At 42.6% G+C, this 19,237-nt stretch overlaps 1 protein-coding gene and 1 pseudogene across 1 annotated transcript in view; one reads left to right on the forward strand and one right to left on the reverse strand.

The window, feature by feature from the left end:
• Positions 1 to 13,700: 13,700 nt before the first annotated feature.
• LOC149748904 (heterogeneous nuclear ribonucleoproteins A2/B1 pseudogene) lies at positions 13,701 to 17,236 on the reverse strand (annotated as a pseudogene).
• Positions 17,237 to 17,460: 224 nt separating this feature from the next.
• ZNF169 (zinc finger protein 169) overlaps positions 17,461 to 19,237 on the forward strand; it is a 59,206-nt gene continuing 57,429 nt past the window's right edge. Inside the window, exon 1 of the mRNA XM_022564579.2 lies at positions 17,461 to 17,735. The gene's annotated coding sequence lies outside the window, so the exon portion shown is untranslated. The remainder of the gene's footprint in view (positions 17,736 to 19,237) is intronic.

A 19,237-nucleotide genomic window follows, 5' to 3' on the forward strand; every position in this document is an offset into this window, starting at 1 on the left:
CTATTTCACTGATTTTATCCTCTTTTACCTCTACCAGTTCTATCACTTATTTCATAACAGCTTTATGGGGATATAATCCATATACCATATTGTATTAGTCAGGGTTCTCCAGAGAAACAGAATCAATAGGAGAGGAATCTATGTATGTATGTATGTATGTATCTACCTATCTATCGAGAGAGGGGGAAAGGGAGAGGGAAATAGAGAGGAAGGAGAGGGAGAGGCAGAGGGAGGGAGGGAGGGAGAGCTATTGAGATTTATCATGAGAAATTGGCTCATGCAATTATGGAAGCTGGAAAGTCCAAAATCTGCAGTGGGAGCTAGCAGGATTAAGACCCAGGGGAGCTGATGGTGCAGATGAAGACTCTAGCAAGCTCATTCAGTCAAACATTTTTTTGTGTGTGCGTGTATTGGTTATTATATTTTTCAGTTATATAATTTTCATTTGCTTTTTAAAAATAAATTATCTCATAACTTAGATTTTCTATTCTTTCTTTTTTTTTCAAAAGGCTTTGTACTTGCTTGTTAAAGCATTTTTGTAATCTCTGCTTTAAAATTTTTGTCATAAATTCCATTATCTGATTCATTCTGGGGTTTGGTTATCTTGCCATTTTGGGTAATTGATATTAGATTAGAGACTCTGGATACTACCTTCTTTTTCTTTTAGAAGTTGGGGTTTAGAATGAGGACCAGCTGAGTGTAGCTGTTCAGCTTCCCACTGGACCCCAGAAACACTACCCTGGTGAAAATGGACCACTTACATTGTGCCATTTCAATGGATAGGTAAAAGTTCAGCTCCCCCTTTTCGCTGATGACACCTTTCTAGCCAAAGGGGGTCACCAACTCATATCTACTTATTGCCTCTGAGTGAAAGTGTTAGCTCAGCTCTTGGCTGGCACCACTGACACCTGGAGAAAGGGGGGCAAGCAAAGTGCTAGTTAGTCCCACCACCTACCACCTTACTTTACTTCATTAATCCCAGGGTAAGGGAAACTCACCTTCCCACTTGGCCCCCTGGTACCAGGAGAGGAGTGAAGCAGAGTGATGACCACCCTCCCCAGCACCACCTTGTTCTGCCTTAATAATGCCACCTAGGGTGATGGCTTCAGTTCCCAAGGGGTCTTCTTCATGGGAGGTTAGGGTGAGTGAATTGCTTACTAGCTGTGCTTCATTCTCCCTGTTCAATCTCATTGCTGGCAGGTGGGGGTGGAGGTTTAGCTCCCTCTTGGGCTCTGCTGACACCAGGTGGGGGTGGAGTAGAGTGGAATGCTCACTGGGTCAGAATCGCATTGTGTTGTTCAGTCTGGATGCTGGATATGGGTGTGGGCCTTGCTGATTGGGTGGAGGGTTGTTGTTGGTGGTGGTATTAGTGTAGTGTGACTAGCCTCATATTGCATCTTCTCATTAAGTTTTGTTACTGCCAGGTGGGGAGGAGGTTCAAATTGCTGTAGGACTCCACTGACACTACTCTAGGGGTAAGCGTAAGAAAGTGGGGAGAATTGGAGCACTGAGTGTTTCCACCTAGTGGAGGTTGGAAGATCAACTCTCCATCAGCCTACTGACACCATTTGGACTTGGAGGGCTACTTGCACAGTGGGAGATAATAAGGTGGAAGATCAGCTCTCTGCTTGGCTCTATGAAACTATGGAGCAGGATGAGGTTTTTTTCACTGGTGTTTGGGTAGAGTAGGGTGGGTATTGCGGAAAATGTTATCTGATGGTAACTAAATCTTTTCCTGGTCCTTTGGCTAGGGAGAACAAAATTTTCTTGCTCTTGGAGGGTTTTTTTATCCATGCCTGTTGGGCTGTTCCTGGTTGGAGGCTTCTTCAGCACCCTGTCCAGTATATACAAGAGGCAGCAGAAACATAGAGAATCCACTACTGTATGGATTCTCAAATCCCATGGCCCATTGACAGTCTTCCTTCTTCCTTCCACATTCAGATTCTGCCTATGCTTTTTTGCTGTGTTATGTCCAGAGTTTTTTAGTGGTAAGAGGAAGAACCTGGGAGGAAGGGGGCTAATTCTATTTTGGCTGGAATTCAAGAGGATTTTTTCATTTATTTTATTAAATCATAAATGTACAATAGCTTCCTAACTCTACATATGTACTTAAATTTTTGTTGTTGTTGTTGTTTTTTGTTTTTTGTGGTACGTGGGCCTCTCACTGCTGTGACCTCTCCCATTGTGGAGCACAGGCTCTGGACGCACAGGCTCAGCGGCCATGGCTCACGGGCCCAGCCACTCCGTGGCATGTGGGATCTTCCCAGACCGGGGCACGAACCTGTGTCTCCTGCATCGGCAGGCGGACTCTCAACCACTGCGCCACCAGGGAAGCCCTGTACTTAAATTTTTAAAAAGGAAAACGTGATCCTGGCTAGTAGCTTTTCAATATTTTCAGAAAATTGTTTTAAAAGGTTTCACATGAAACCTATTTACACATTTAACACTACCAATGAAGGAATGTTTCTAAACTCTTACAAAGGCCACTAGAAAGAAACAACAATTAGGGACTTCCCGAGTGGTCCAGTGGTAAAGAATCCACCTTCCAATGCAGGGGAGGCAGGTTTGATCCCTGGTTGGAAAACTAAGATCCCACATCCTGCAACTAAGACCATGCACCACATCTACAGAGCCTGTGTGCCACAACTACAGAGCCCACGTGCTCTGGAGCCTGCACATCACAACCAGAGAGAGAAAACCCACATGCCACAACTAGAGAGAAGCCCACATGCCACAACTAAGACCTGATGCAGAAAAAAAAAAAGAATTAAAAAGGTAAGAAACTATCTTAGGAGTGCTGAGAGACCTTCAGGAAGGTGGAGGAATAAGATGTGGAATAAGATGTATTCCTCCCCACAAATACATCAAAAATACATCTACATGTGGAACAACTCCTACAGAACACCTACTGAACGCTGGAAGAAGACTTCAGACTTCCCAAAAGGCAAGAAAATCCCCACGTACCTGAGTAGGGAAAAAGAAAAAAGAATAAGCAGAGACAAAAGAATAGGGATAGGACCGGCACCTCTGGGATGGAGTTGTGAAGGAGAAAAAGTTTCCACACACTATGGAGCCCCTTCACTGACGGGGATGGGGGTTGGATGGGGGGGCGATGATTCGGACCCATGGAGGAGAGTGCAGCAACAGGGGTGCAGCGGACAAAGCGGAGAGATTCCGGCACAGAGGATCAATGCTGACCAGCACTAACCAACCTGAGACACTTGTCTACTCACCCGCTGGGGTGGGTGGGGGCTGGGAACTGAGGCTTGCACCTTAGAGGTCAGACCCCAAGGAGAGGACTAGATTGGCTGTGTGAAAACAGCCTGAAGGGGGCTAGCCAGGAGGGAGTCCAGAAAAAAGTCTGGACCTGCCAGAGAGGCAAGAGACCATTGTTTCAGGGTGCGTGAGGAGAGGGGATTCCTGTTTGGTGTGCCCACAGAAGACACAGCACTGCCTAAGTGAACTCCAGAGATGGGCATGATCCAGGGACAACTTCCCTGGGAAAACATACAGAGCACCTCAGGCTGTTGCAATGTCATTCCAGCCTCTGCCGCTGCAGGCTCACCCTGCATTCCAATTATGACTGCGGTACCCCTCCCTCTCCCCGGCCTGAGTGAGCAAGAGAGCCCTAGTCAGCTGCTGCTTTAACCCCCTCCTGTCTGGGTGGGAACAGGTGCCTGAGGGCAGCCTACACGCAGAGGCAGGGCTGAAACCAACGCTGAACCCCAGGAGCTGTGCAAACAAAGAAGAGGAAGGGAAATTTCTTCCAGCAGCCTCAGGAGCAGCAGATTAAATCCCCACAATCAACTTGATAAACCCTGCATCTACGCAATACTTGAATAGACAACGAATGTTCCCAAAATTGAGGTGGTGGACTTTGGGAGCAACTGTAGACTTGGGGTTTGCTTTCTGAATCTGATTTGTTTTCGGTTTTATGTTTTAGTTTAGTTTTTAGTGCTTGTTATCACTGGTGGGTTTGTTTATTGGTTTGGTTGCTCTCTTCCTTATTTATTTAAAAAATTATTATTATGTTTTCCCCTTTTTCTCTTTTTGTGAGTGTGTATGTGTATGTTTCTTTGTGTGACTTTGTCTGTTTAGGTTTGCTTTTACCATTTGTCCTAGGGTTCTGTCTGGGTTTTTGTTTGTTTGTTTCTCTTTTTATGAGTGTGTGTGTGTTTCTTTGTGTGATTTTTGTCTGTTTAGTTTTGCTTTTACCATTTTGTTTGGGATTATATCTGTTTGTTATTTTCTTTCTTTCCTTCATTTTTCTGAGCCATGTGGCTGGCAGGGTCATCTTGGTCCTCTGGCCAGGTGTCAGGCCTGAGCCTCTGAGGTGGGAGAGCCGAGTCCAGGACACTGGACCACCAGAGATCTCCTAGCCCCATGTAATATCAATCAGTGAGAGCTTTCACAGAGATCTCTATCTCAACACTAAGACCCAGCTCCACCCAACAGCCAGCAAGCTCTAGTGCTGTATAGCCCATGCCAAACAACTAGCAACACAGGAACACAACTTCACCTATTATCAGAGAGGGTGCTGGAAGTCATACTAAGTTCACAGACACCCCAAAACACACCACCAGACGCAGCCTTAACCACCAGAAGGACAAGATTCAGCCCAACACACCAGAGCACAGGCACCAGTCCCCTCCACCAGGAAGCCTACACAAGCCAATGAACAAACCTCACTCACTGGGGTAGACACCAAAAAAAAAAAAAAAAAAAAGGGAACTACAAACTTACAGCCTGTGAAAAGGGGGACCAAACACAGCAAGTCAAACAAAATGAGAAGACAGAGAAATATGCAGCAGATGAAGGAGAAAGGTAAAAACCCACCAGACCAAACAAATGAAGAGGAAATAAGCAGTCTACCTGAAAAAGAATTCACAGTAATGATAGTAAACATGATCCAAAATCACAGAAGTAGAATGGAGAAAACTATAAGAAATGTTTAACAAGAATGTAGAAGAACTAAAGAGCAAACAAACAATGATGAACAACAGAATAAATGAAATTAAAAATTCTCTAGAAGGAATCAATAGCAGAATAACTGAGGCAGAAGAATGGATAAGTGACCTGGAAGGTAAAATAGTGAAAATAACTGCCACAGAGCAGAATAAAGAAAAAAGAATAAAAAGAATTGAGGACAGCCTCAGAGACATCGGGGACAATATTAAATGCACCAACATTTGAATTATAGGGGTCCCAGAAGAAGAAGAGAAAAAGGAAGGGACTGAGGAATTATTTGAAGAGATTATAGTTGAAAACTTTCCTAATATGGAAAACGAAAGTTAATCAAGTACAGGAAGCACAGAGAGTCCCATACAGGATAAATAAAAGGAGAAACACGCCAAGACACATATTAATCAAACTATCAAAACTTAAACACAAAGAAAAAATATTACAAGCAGCAAGGGAAAAGCAACAAACAACGTACAAGGGAATCCCCATAAGGTTAACAGCTGATCTTTCAGCAGAAACTGCAAGCCAGAGGGAGTGGCAGGCCGTATTCAAAGTCATGAAAGGGAAAAACCTACAACCCAAATTACTCTACCCAGCAAGGATCTCATTCAGATTCGATGGAGAAGTTAAAATATTTACAGACAAGCAAACGTTAAGAGAATTCAGCACCAACAAACCAGCTTTACAACAAATGCTAAAGGAACTTCTCTAAGCAAGAAACACAAGAGAAGGAAAAGACGTACAAAAACAAAGCCAAAACAATTAAGAAAATGGTAATAGAACATACATATTGATAATTACCTTAAATGTAAATGGATTAAATGCTCCAATCAAAAGCCACAAACTGGCTGAATGGATACAAAAACAAGACTTGTATATATGCTGTCTACAAGAGACCCACTTCAGACCTATGGACACATACAAACTGAAAGTGACAGGATGGAAAAACATATTCCATGCAAATGGAAATCAAAAGAAAGTTGGAGTAGCAATACTCATAACAGACAAAATAGACTTTAAAATAAAGACTATAACAAGAGAGGAAGATGGCAGAAGAATGAGACGTGGAGATCACCTTCCTTCCCAAAGATACATCAGAAATACATCTACACGTAGAACTGCTCCTATAGAACACCCACTGAACTCTGGCAGAAGACCTCAGACCTCCCAAAAGACAAGAAACTTCTCACATACCTGGGTAGGGCAAAAGAAAAAAGAAAAAACAGAGACAAAAGAATAGGGACGGGACCTGCACCAGTGGGTGGGAGCTGTGAAGGAGGAAAGGTTTCCACACACTAGGAATCACTTTCGTGGGCGGAGACTGTGGGTGGCGGAGGGGGGATGTTTCGGAGCCGCAGAGGACAGCACAGCAACAGGGGTGTAGAGGGCAAATGAAGAGATTACTGCACGGAGGATCGGTGCCGACCTGCACTCACCAGCCCGAGAGGTTGTCTGCTCACCCGCCGGGGTGGGCAGGGGCTGGAAGCTGAGGCTCGGGCTTCGGTCGGAGCACAGGGAGAGGACTGGGGTTGGTGGCATGAACACAGCCTGAAGGGATTAGTGCACCACAGCTAGCCGGCAGGGAGTCCGGGGAAAAGTCTGGACCTGCCGAAGAGACAAGAGAATTTTTCTTCCCTCTTTGTTCTCTGGTGCGTGAGGAAAGGGGACTAAGAGCGCTGCTTAAAGTAGCTCCAGAAATGGGCGCGAGCCGCGGCTATCAGCGCGGACCCCAAAGATGGGCATGAGACGCTAAGCCAGCTGCTGCCACTACCAAGAAGCCTGTGTGCAAGCACAGGTCACTATCCTCACCTCCCCTAATGGGAGCCTGTGCAGCTCGCCACTGCCAGGGTCCCATAATCCAGGGACAACTTCCTTGGGAGAATGCAAGGCGTGCCTCAGGGTGCTGCAACATCACACCGGCCTCTGCCGCCACAGGCTCGCCCCACATCTGTACCCCTCCTTCCCCCAGGCCTGAGAGAGCCAGAGCCCCCGAATCAGCTGCTTCTTTACCCCTGTCCTGTCTGAGCGAAGAACAGACGCCCTCAGGTGACCTACACGCAGAGGTGGGGCCAAATCCAAAGGTGAACCCCGGGAGCTGTGCAAACAAAGAAGGGAAAGGGAAATCCCTTCCAGCAGCCTCAGAAGCAGCGGATTAAATCTCCACAATCAACTTGATGTACCATGCATCTGCAGAATACCTGAATAGACAACGAATCATCCCAAATTGACGAGGTGGACATTGGGAGCAAGATAAATATATTTTTTCCTCTTTTTGTGAGTCTGTATGTGTATGCTTCTGTGTGAGATTTTGTCTGTATAGCTTTACTTTCACCATTTCTCCAAGGATTCAGTCCATACTTTTGTTTTTTACTTTTTAAAAAATTTTTTCTTAAAAATGATTTTTATTTTAAAAACTTTAGTTTATTTTATCTTACTTTATTTTATTTCTTTTTATCCTCTTTCACTCTTTCTATTTTTTCTCCCTTTTAGTCTGAGCTGTGTGGATGAAAGGCTCTTGGTGCTACAGCCAGGAGTCAGTGCTGTGCCTCTGAGGTGAGAGAGCCAACTTCAGGTCACTGGTCCACAAGAGACCTCCGAGCTCCACGTAATATCAAATGGTGAAAATCCGCAAGAGATCTCCATCTCAACACCAACACCCAGATTCACTCAATGACCAGCATGCTACAGTGCTGGACACCCTATGCCAAACAACTAGCAAGATGGGAACACAGCCCCATCCATTAGTAGACAGGTTGCCTAAAATCATAATAAGGCCACAGACACCCCAAAACACACCACCAGATGTGGACCTGCCCACCAGAAAGACAAGGTCAAGCCTCATCCATGAGAACACAGGCACTAGTCCCCTCCACCAGGAAGCCTACACAACCCACTGAACCAACCTTAGCCACTGGGGACAGACACCAAAAACAATGGGACCTACGAACCTGCAGCCTGTTAAAAGGAGACCACAAACACAGTAAGATAAGCAAAATGAAAAGACAGAAAAGCACACAGCAGATGCAGGAGCAAGGTAAAAACCCACCAGACCTAACAAATGAAAAAGAAATAGGCAGTCTACCTGAAAAAGAATTCAGAATACTGATAGTAAAGATGATCCAAAATCTTGGAAATAGAATAGACAAAATGCAAGAAATATTTAACAAGGACCTAGAAGAACTAAAGAGGAAACAAGCAACGATGAACAACACAATAAATGAAATTAAAAATACTCTAGAAGGGATCAGTAGCAGAATAACTGAGGCTGAAGAACAGATAAGTGACCTGGAAGATAAAATAGTGGAAATAACTACTACAGAGCAGAATAAAGAAAAATGAATGAAAAGAACTGAGGACAGGCTCAGAGACCTCTGGGACAACATTAAAAAGACCGACATTCGAATTATAGGGGTCCTAGAAGAGGAAGAGAAAAAAAAAGGAACTGAGACAATATTTTAAGAGATTATAGTTGAAAACTTCCCTAATATGGGAAAGGAAAGTTAATCAAGTCCAGGAAGCACAGAGAGTCCCATACAGGATACATCCAAGGAGAAACATGCCAACACACATATAAGTCAACTAATGAAAATTAAATACAAAGAAAACATATTAAAAGCAGCAAAGGAAAAACAACAAATAACACACAAAGGAATCCCCATAAGGTTAATATCTGATCCTTCAGCAGAAACTGCAAGCCAGAAAGGAGTGGATGGACATATTTAAAGTGATGAAGGAGAAAAACCTACAACCAAGATTACTCTACCCAGCAAGGATCTCATTCAGATTTGATGGAGAAATTAAAACCTTCACAGACAAGCAAAACCTGAGAAAGTTCAGCACCACCAAACCAGCTTTACAAAAAATGCTAAAGGAACTTCTCTAGGCAAGAAACACAAGAGAAGGAAAAGACCTACAATAACAAACCCCAAACAATTAGAAAATGGGAATAGGAACATACATATGGATAATTACCTTAAATGTAAATGGATTAAAGGCTCCCACAAAAAGACACAGATTGGCTGAATGGATACAAAAACAAGACCCGTATATATGCTGTTTACAACAGACCCACTTCAGACCTAGGGACATACAGACTGAAAGTGAGGGGATGGAAAAAGATATTCCATGAAAATGGAAATCAAAAGAAACCAGGAGTAGCAATTCTCATATCACACAAAATAGACTTTAAAATAAAGACAATTACAAAGCAAAGAAGGACACTACATAATGATCAAGTGATCTATCCAAGAAGAAGATATAACAATTGTAAATATTTGTGCACCCAATATATGAGCAACTCAGTACATAAGGCAAATACTAACAGCCATAAAAGGGGAAATCGAGAGTAACACAATCATAGTATGGGACATTAACAAGCCACTTTCACCAATGGACAGATCATCCAAAATGAAAGTAAATAAGGAAACACAAGCTTCAAATGATACATTAAACAATATGGACTTAATTGATATGTATAGGACATTCCATGCAAAAACAACAGAATACACATTTTTCTCAAGTGCTCATGGAACATTGTCCAGGATAGATCATATCTTGGGTCACAAATCAAGCCTTGGTAAATTTAAGAAAATTGAAATGGTATAAAGTATCTTTTCCAACCACAACACTATGAGACTAGATAACAATTACAGGAAAAAGTCTGTAAAAAATACAAACACATGGAAGCTAAAAAATACACTACTTAATAACCAAGTGATCAGTGAAGAAATCAAAGAGGAAATAAAAAAATACCTAGAAACAAATGACAATGGAGACACAATGAGCCAAAACCTATGGGATGCAGAAAAAGCAGTTCTAAGAGGGAAGTTTATAGCAATACAATCCTACCTTAAGAAACAGGAAACATCTCAAATAAGCAACCTAACCTTGCACCTAAAGCAATTAGAGAAAGAAAAACAAAAAAGCCCCAAAGTTGGCAGAAGGAAAGAAATAATAAAGATCAGATCAGAAATAAGCAAAAAAGAAATGAAGGAAACAATAGCACCAATCAATAAAACTAAAAGCTGCTCTTTGAGAAGATAAACAAAATTTATAAACCATTAGCCAGACTCATCAAGAAAAAAAGGGAGAAGATTCAAATCAATAGAATTAGAAATGAAAAAGGAGAAGTAACAACTGACACTGCAGAAATACAAAAGATCATGAGAGATTACTACAAGCAACTCTGTGCCAATAAAATGGACAACCTGGAAGAAATGGACAAATTCTTAGATATGCACAACCTGCCAAGACTGAATCAGGAAGAAATAGAAAATATGAACAGGCCAATTACAAGCACTGAAATTGAAACTGTGATTAAAAATCTTCCAACAAACAGAAGCCCAGGACCAGATGGCTTCACAGGCGAATTCTATCAAACATTTAGAGAAGAGCTAACACCTATCCTTCTCAAACTCTTCCAAAATATAGCAGAGGGAGGAACACTCCCAAACTCATTTTACGAGCCACCAGCACCTTGATACCAAAACCAGACAAGGACGTCACAAAGAAAGAAAAGTACAGGCCAATATCACTGATGAACATAGATGCAAAAATCCTCAACAAAATACTAGCAAACAGAATCCAACAGCAGAGTAAAAGGATCATACACCATGATCAAGTGGGGTTTATTCCAGGAATGCAAGGATTCTTCAATATACACAAATCAATCAACGTGATATACCATATTAACTAATTGAAGGAGAAAAATCGTATGATCATCTCAATAGATGCAGAGAAAGCTTTCGACAAAATTCAACACCTATTTATGATAAAAACCCTGCAGAAAGTAGGCATAGAGGGAATTTTCCTCAACATAATAAAGGCCATATATGACAAACCCACAGCCAACATCATCCTCAATGGTGAAAAACTGAAACCATTTCCACTAAGATCAGGAACAAGACAAGGTTGCCCACTCTCACCACTCTTATTCAACATAGTTTTGGAAGTTTTAGCCACAGCAATCAGATAAGAAAAGGAAATAAAAGGAATCCAAATCGGAAAAGAAGAAGTAAAGCTGTCACTGTTTGCAGATGACATGATACTGTACATAGAGAATCCTAAAGATGCTACCAGAAAACTACTAGAGCTAATCAATGAATTTGGTAAAGTAGCAGGACACAAAATTAATGCACAGAAATCTCTGATATTCCTATACCCTAATGATGAAAAATCTGAAAGTGAAATCAAGGAAACACTCCCATTTACCATTGCAACAAAATGAATAAAATATCTAAGAATAAACCTACCTAAGGAGACAAAAGACCTGTATGCAGAGAATTATAAGACACTGATGAAAGAAATTAAAGATGATACAAATAGATGGAGAGATATACCATGTTCTTGGATTGGAAGAATCAACATTGTGAAAATGACTCTACTACCCAAAGCAATCTACAGATTCAATGCAATCCCTATCAAACTACCACTGGCATTTTTCACAGAACTAGAACAAAAAATTTCACAATTTTTATGGAAACACAAAAGACCCCAAATAACCAAAGCAATTTTTAGAATGAAAAATGGAGCTGGAGGAATCAGGCTCCCTGACTTCAGACTATACTACAAAGCTACAGTAATCAAGACAGTATGGTACTGGCACAGAAACAGAAAGATAGATCAATGGAACAGTAAAGAAAGCACAGAGATAAACCCACGCACATATGGTCATCTTATCTTTGATAAAGGAGGCAGGAACGTACAGTGGAGAAAGGACAGCCTCTTCAATAAGTGGTGCTGGGAGAACTGGACAGGTACATGTGAAAGTATGAGATTAGATCACTCCCTAACACCATACACAAAAATAAGCTCAAAATGGATTAAAGACCTAAATGTAAGGCCAGAAACTATCAAACTCTTAGAGGAAAACATAGGCAGAACACGCTATGACATAAATCACAGCAAGATCTTTTTTGACCCACCTCCTAGAGAAATGGAAATAAAAACAAAAATAAACAAATGGGACCTAATGAAACTTAAAAGCTGTTGCACAGCAAAGAAAACCATAAAAAAGACCAAAAGACAACCCTCAGAATGGGAGAAATATTTGCAAATGAAGCTACTGACAAAGGATTAATTTCCATATTTTATAAGCAGCTCATGCAGCTGAATAACAAAAAAATAAAGAACCCAATCCTTAATTGTGCAGAAGACCTAAATAGACATTTCTCCAAAGAAGATATACAGACTGCCAACAAACCCATGAGAGAATGCTCAGCATCATTAATCATTAGAGAAATGCAAATCAAAAGTACAATGAGATATCATCTCCCACCAGTCAGAATGGCCATGATCAAAAAAATCTAGTAACAATAAATGCTGGAGAGGGTGTGGCGAACAGGGAACACTCTTGCACTGCTGGTGGGAATGTGAATTGGTACAGCCACTATGGAGAACAATATGGAGGTTCCTTTAAAAACTACAAATAGAACTACCATATGACCCAGCAATCCTACAACTGGGCATATACCCTGAGAAAACCATAATTCAAATATAGTCATGTACCAAAATGTTCATTGCAGGTCTATTTACAATTGTCCGGAGATGGAAACAACCTAAGTGTCCATCATCAGATGATTGGATAAAGAAGATGTGGCTCATATATACAATGGAATATTACTCAGCCATAAAAAGAAACGAAATTGAGCTATTTGTAATGAGGTGGATGGACTTAGAGTGTGTCATACAGAGTGAAGTATGTCAGAAAGAGAAAGACAAATACCATATGCTAACACATATATATGGAATTTAAGAAAAATATGTCATGAAGAACCTAGGGGTAAGACAGGAATAAAGACACAGACTTACTAGAGAATGGACTTGAGGATATGGGGAGGGGGAAGGGTAAGCTGTGACAAAGCGAGAGAGTGGCATGGACATATATACACTATCAAACGTAAAATAGGTAGCTAGTGGGAAGCAGCCGCATAGCACAGGGAGATTAGCTCGGTGCTTTGTGACCACCTAGAGGGGTGTGATAGGGAGGGTGGAGGGAGGGAGACGCAAGAGGTAAGAGATATGGGAACATATGTATATGTATAACTGATTCACTTTGTTATAAAGCAGAAGCTAACACACCATTGTAAAGCAATTATACTCCAATAAAGATGTTAAAAAAAAAAAAGCTAAAAACAGAACTACCCTATAACCCAGCAATCCCACTACCGGGCACATACCCTGAGAAAACTGTAATTCAAAAAGAGACATGTACCACAATGTTCATTGCAGCACTATTTAGAATAGCCAGGACATGGAAGCAACCTAAGTGTCCATCGACAGATGAATGCATAAAGAAGATGTGGCGCATATACACAATGGAATATTACTCAGGTATAAAAAAGAAATGAAATTGAGTTATTTGTGAGAGGTGGATGGACCTAGAGTCTGTCATACAGAGTGAAGGATGCCAGAAAGAGAAAAACAAATATTGTATGCTAACACATATATATGGAGTCCAGAAAAAAAAAATTGCTCGAATGAATTTACGGCCAGAACCAGAATAATAACACAGACATAGATAATGGACTTGAGGACACGGGGTGGAAAGGGTACGCTGGGACAAAATGAGAGAGTAGCACTGATATATATACACTACCAAATGTAAAACAGGTAGCTAGCGGGAAGCTGTTGCACAGCACAGGGAGTCCAGATTAGTGCTTTGTTAGTAGAGGGGTGGGATAGGGAGGGTGGGAGGGAGGCGCAAGAGGGAGGGGATATGGGGATATATATATATATATATATATATATATATATACATACACCTGATTCACTTTTTTATACACCAGAAACTAACCCAACATTGTAAAACAAGTATACTCCTATAAATATGTTTAAAAAAAACAAAAAGAAACTATCTCAAAGGCATTTTTTTACAGTCCTTCCTTTAGAGTAAGGTAATGCTATTAAATAATCCAGTCCATCTACAAACAGCTCCCTGTATCTGCTGTAGTGTCTTCTACCATATCATTCTATATTTATGCATGTGTGAGATAATAAGTGTTCTAAACATTCTTATTTTGATAACCTGAACCTGTTGTTACTTCTGGGCTCTTGTCCTCTCCAAGTTACACAGTAAAGCCCAGGGCAAATGGGAAGAAGTTCAGTGTTGGTTCCTGCCTCATATCCCTTACTGTGCCACTGCCTCTTCGACCATAGTTTCCTCCACCGTAAGTTTCTCTTATGTTCCTACTGCCACCAAAATTTCCAGTCTTCATTGGACCATAGATATAAGGTTGCTAATTATAATTTCTAAAAACATTCTAATTTCTACTTCCATAAATTTTTCCTGCATAGTTGTCGTAATCACCTCTGTAGCCTCCCCACTAATCGCCTCTGGCTGCCAGATCCAGGTTCTCCACTATTATATCTTCATCTTCCTCCTTCATAACTTGTGCTACCTCTAAAATTGCCACCCCCAGATCTTCCTCCATACCCATTATAGCTATCCCCAAATCCATGTCCTCTTCCATATCCATCAGATCCTACTCTACACTTGCCTCATGATCCTGGTCCCAAAATTCACTGCCTCTGCACGAATCCCTCAAAGTCTCCTCTGACACTCCTAGAACTTTGGACTTCTTGTGTTTCTTGTCTAGATAAAGCCTTTCTTACTTCTGACCACCGATGGTATGGTATTGCTGCAGTACAGTTTAATCCACATGATCATGGTTATCAAAAGTAGTAAACCCAGAACTTCCCTTGTGGTCAAGTGGTTAAGACTCTGCCCTTTCAAAGCGGGGGATGTAGGTTCAATCCCTGATGAGGGATCCCATGTGCTGCACAGTGCAGCCAAAAAAAAAAGTAATAAACCCAATGCTTCTTTTCTTTCTAGACTGCCAATGCCTCCTTTCTTTCCACACTGCCTATCAGTAATTATCTCAAATGACATCAACTTTTCCATAGTCCTTGCAGTAATCTCTAAGCTGATGTTCTTTGGTATCTTCTTTAGTTCCACCAACAAACAGCTTTTCAGTTACATGAGTGCCAGGTTGTCCAGATTCCTCTCTGGCTATGGCACATTTTGGCTCAATCACTCTTCCATCAATTGAATGAGATTTTGCAGCCATGGCAGCATCAACCTTATCTATGGATGGAAAAGTTACAAAACCAAATACTCTTTTGAGTTTTGCTTTCAGGATCTCTCATTACCAGAGTCTGTAAGTTTTCCCCATGGCTCATAGTATCTCCTCAAGCTTTCTTCTGTGGTTTCAAAGCTTAAGCCACCAATAATGTTGATAGAAATGTCCCTTTTCTCTCTCAGTAGCAGACTCAGTCACTTCAGCTGGATTTCAGCCCAGACAGATGAGAGAGATATCCACCAATGAGCATGAGCATACTTGTCCTGACACTGTTCTCTTGAGGCATTCTTTTCTTGATGGTCTCTGCTTCAGTGTAATGCAGGCAGAGACCTTCCGTACCACAAGATGGTTTTCAAAATCATTTATATTTCATGTTAGATCTCTGATTTCTCTTTTTATATTTGTTTTGTGAGCTAGCTTAATTTCCCCAAATAACTATTTTTTCTCAAACTTTCCAAACTGAAGCTTTCCATCTTTCTCAATTTTCCTCCCTCTCTCCCTTCCATTTTATTGACGTTCCCTTTAGTTCCTTTCAGCTGACTTGCATTACTGCCACACTGATTATTATAGTTTTATATTAAAATGCTAATAATAGAGCAAACTGGGTTTTATTATTTATCACCATTTTTTGATAATATCATCAATATAGTCATCCAGATATATATTAGAATTACTTTGTGGTGTTGAAATATATGCAAATGCTATTTTAAGTGAATTTTATTAAATTTACTGCTCATTTTATGGGAAATCTTGAATCTAGTTTGTTCAAAATTTTTTAATATAATATGTATATTTCTGCATACACGATTCATATAAAAATGGAAGTGACTTTTAAGATTTCTGAAACATATTTGACATACTTCTCCCCTAAATTTAACATAAAGATTCTCTCAATCAGGCATTTAGGCCTAATTTTGTCCCTGTCATTGAGGCAAAATTCTTGTGAGAATTCTTTACTCCACACCAAGTGAATTATGAAGATTTCCACTGTCTGGCAGGAGCAGGCACTATTCCTGGCCCTATGTGAGCTCACGGTATTTCTCTCTAATCTTTTTCAGTTTCTTTCTTGGGGGGTTGCACATGTGCACATTGGTTGGCACTCAACTGACACTTGAGGAAGAGGACCCTCCACTTGGATTTCCCTTCTCTGTCCTGTGGCCTGAAATTTCTCTCCATCCAGTGATGTTCAAAGTCTCATCTGGTTTCTTACCTCTTTCTCAGGGTTCATTGCTCTTCATTGTCTTATGTCCGATGTCTTCAAACCTGTCATTTCATATATTTTGTTTTTTTAAAGTTGATTTAGGCAAGAGGTTAAATCTGGTTCTCATTACTTCATTTTGAGTAAATAGGAAGTAATTTGAAAACACTTCCGTCAAATTCCTAGAAAAAGAGTATGTATGCTTATTAATACGTTTTTAATATAAATTTTTTTTAATTTTGGCTGCGTTGAGTCTTCGTTGCTGCATGCAGGCTTTCTCTAGTTGTGGCAAGCAGAAGATACTCTGCTGTGCATGGGCTTCTCATTGTGGTGGAGAATGGGCTCTAGGCACACGGGCTTCAGTAGCTGTGGCACGTGGGCTCAGTAGTTGTGGCACATGGGCCCTAGAGCACAGGTTCACTAGTTGTGGCACAGAGGTTTAGTTGCTCTGTGGCATGTGGGATCTTCCCAGACCAGGGTTTGAACCTGTGTCCCCTGCATTGGCAGACAGATTCTTAACCACTGCACCACCAGGGAAGCCCTGTTTATTAATACTTTGAAATGTTTCTAAGCTTCCTATTCTGTTACATCTAATCAGCGATTTTTGTATTAGTAAAATAATTTTAATTTTACTTATTGTAGCTTTAAATGTCTTCATGCTTAGTTTTTCCTCATTTTTTCTTCTGATTATTGATATTATTTTTAATAAACTTCAGAATTTTTCCTCTTTGAAAAAGAAAAATAGGGCTTCCCTGGTGGCGCAGTGGTTGAGAGTCCGCCTGCCGATGCAGGGGACACGGGTTCGTGCCCCGGTCCGGGAAGATCCCACGTGCCGCGGAGCGGCTGGGCCCGTGAGCCATGGCCGCTGGGCGTCTGGAGCCTGTGCCCTGCAACGGGAGAGGCCACAACAGTGAGAGGCCCGAGTACCGCAAAAAAAAAAAAAAAAAAAAGAAAGAAAAATGCCAGGACCTTTGGCATATTTTAGAAGTTCATTCATTACGCGCTGTTATTTAAATATAAAAACACTAGGGTGAATCTGCAGTATGGCGGACAAGTACACACCCAGGTGACTAAAAACTAAGAGGACCCCACAAGTTAAATAAGAAAGATTTTAGTGCTCACCTGAACCACCTTAACCACCCTTCTAATGCACCTGAAAGTCACTTTACTAGACTTTACTTATCTAATTTTCCACAATTTCTCCCAGAGCCCAAGTGGCTGTAATTATGGATCTTGAGCGCGGGTTCCAACGGAGCAGAAGGGAGGCGTACTGGAGCTCAACAACTGGGTCCAGTGGGGAAATGTGCCCGCGCCCCCGGCGCATTGTGGGTAATGTAGTCCCGTGCCCACCGGTGATCTGGCGAGTACGGTCTTGAGCTTCGGAGCCCTCTGGGCATTTTGGGTATTGTAGTCCCGCCCAGAGGTATTGTGGGTATCGCACTTCCGCTTCGCGCTGTCGTATTTCTGGACATTGTGACCATCTTTTAAAGCTCGTGGTGAGCAAGCCCGCCCGTGGCCGCTGAGTCCCAGGGATAGAGGGTTGGGAAAACTTGGCGAGGGCAGGCGGGGTTGGTCTGCCCTGTCCGCGGGTTCCTTGAGGTTTGATTGTTTTCCGGACGGGGTCGGACGCAGTCCGCTTAGTAGGGGTTGTGGGCTGGGTCTCGGGTCTCGTGCTGTCCGGCGGTGCTGGGGAGCCAGCGTCCTGTCCCGGAGGGGTCTGGACTGGTGCAGGTGATTTGGAGGACATAAGTACCCCTCGCCCGGAGCAGACGTCTCCACTGCTGGGGCGCGCGGCTCGGGCATCCTTCCTGGGTCTTAATTGGGGAGCGCGGCTCGGGCATCCTTCCTGGGTCTTAATTGGGGAGCGCGGCTGGGTGGTGCCAACCATGGTGATGGAGGCGCCGCTTGGCCTCGATGTCCCGGATTTTGGGGGAAGGACTGGCCTGGGGCAAACACCCAGACTTGCCTTGATTGGGGTGGGGAGGACGACTTGGGTCAGCGGCATCGGGGCCCGCAGGCTCCTGGGGGAGTTGGAAGGGCCTGGTGGGAGTCAGACATCCCCGGGTTTGCGTGGGGCGTCCTTGTGCCCAGATCTACGACTCCAGAAGTTGTCTGGCTCCTACGGCGCTGGGGCTTGGGGTGGAGCAAGTGGAGTGCAGCCCACGGGGCAGGGAACTTTCCTCAACCCCCAGGGGGCTGGTGGCTGACTCCCTGAATTACTGGGGATGGAAGAGAGAAGTGGGTGGTAAGACGTCCAGACTTAAGTTTTATTTTAAATTTTGCATTATGAAAACGTTGTAAATATACACAGAAGTAGCCGTGAGGTCTCCTGGATTCATCGCTCAGATTCACCACTTACGAATGAGAGCCCTATCTTTCTCTTCCAAATCTGCAACCTCAAGTGTGCATCTCTTTGGGCATTGCCTTTCCCTCGGGGTCTATCCCAGGCCTGCTGTGGGAGCCCCGCCCTCCATAGGGAGAGTTCAAATCCAGGTCTGCCTCTTTCTCATAGTCACGTTGAGCAAGGTACTGAACCTCCTGGGGCTGTTGGGAGTGTGGAAAGGGGAAAACGGCTGTCTGGTACATGCTAATATGACGTTCATTTCAATAACTTTCAATAACCCCCATAGGCATATAGAAGATTAATGTCATGCTGGACATCAGCATGACATGAGAGAAGGCTTATTCTAAAACCCATACCCTGTTTCTGTCCCGTGTATTGTCCTTCCCTTCCATACCTGGTTCTGATACCTTACTTTAGTGAAGCCAGCTGCAGGCTTGGGGGTTTCTAGCCTGCTCTCTGTGCTGGGAGAGAATCCTGAGGCCAGAACCACTTCTGTTGTACCAGGTTTGCCCTGGAGCACTCTGCTCCCTCACATCCAGAGGGGACTGCCCGTTAGGGAGGAGGGAACTCCTAGGGGCCTGGCAGCCCTGCCTCAGATGGGTACCACTTCCTTGTTGTGTTCTTGTCTTTGGTCATAATGGAGGGTGTGTCCTT

Source organism: Delphinapterus leucas, chromosome 6, assembly GCF_059928025.1.
Source record: "Delphinapterus leucas isolate spDelLeu-1000000601 "Yukka" chromosome 6, BTC_Dleu_Yukka2, whole genome shotgun sequence".
NCBI lineage: Eukaryota > Metazoa > Chordata > Mammalia > Artiodactyla > Monodontidae > Delphinapterus > Delphinapterus leucas.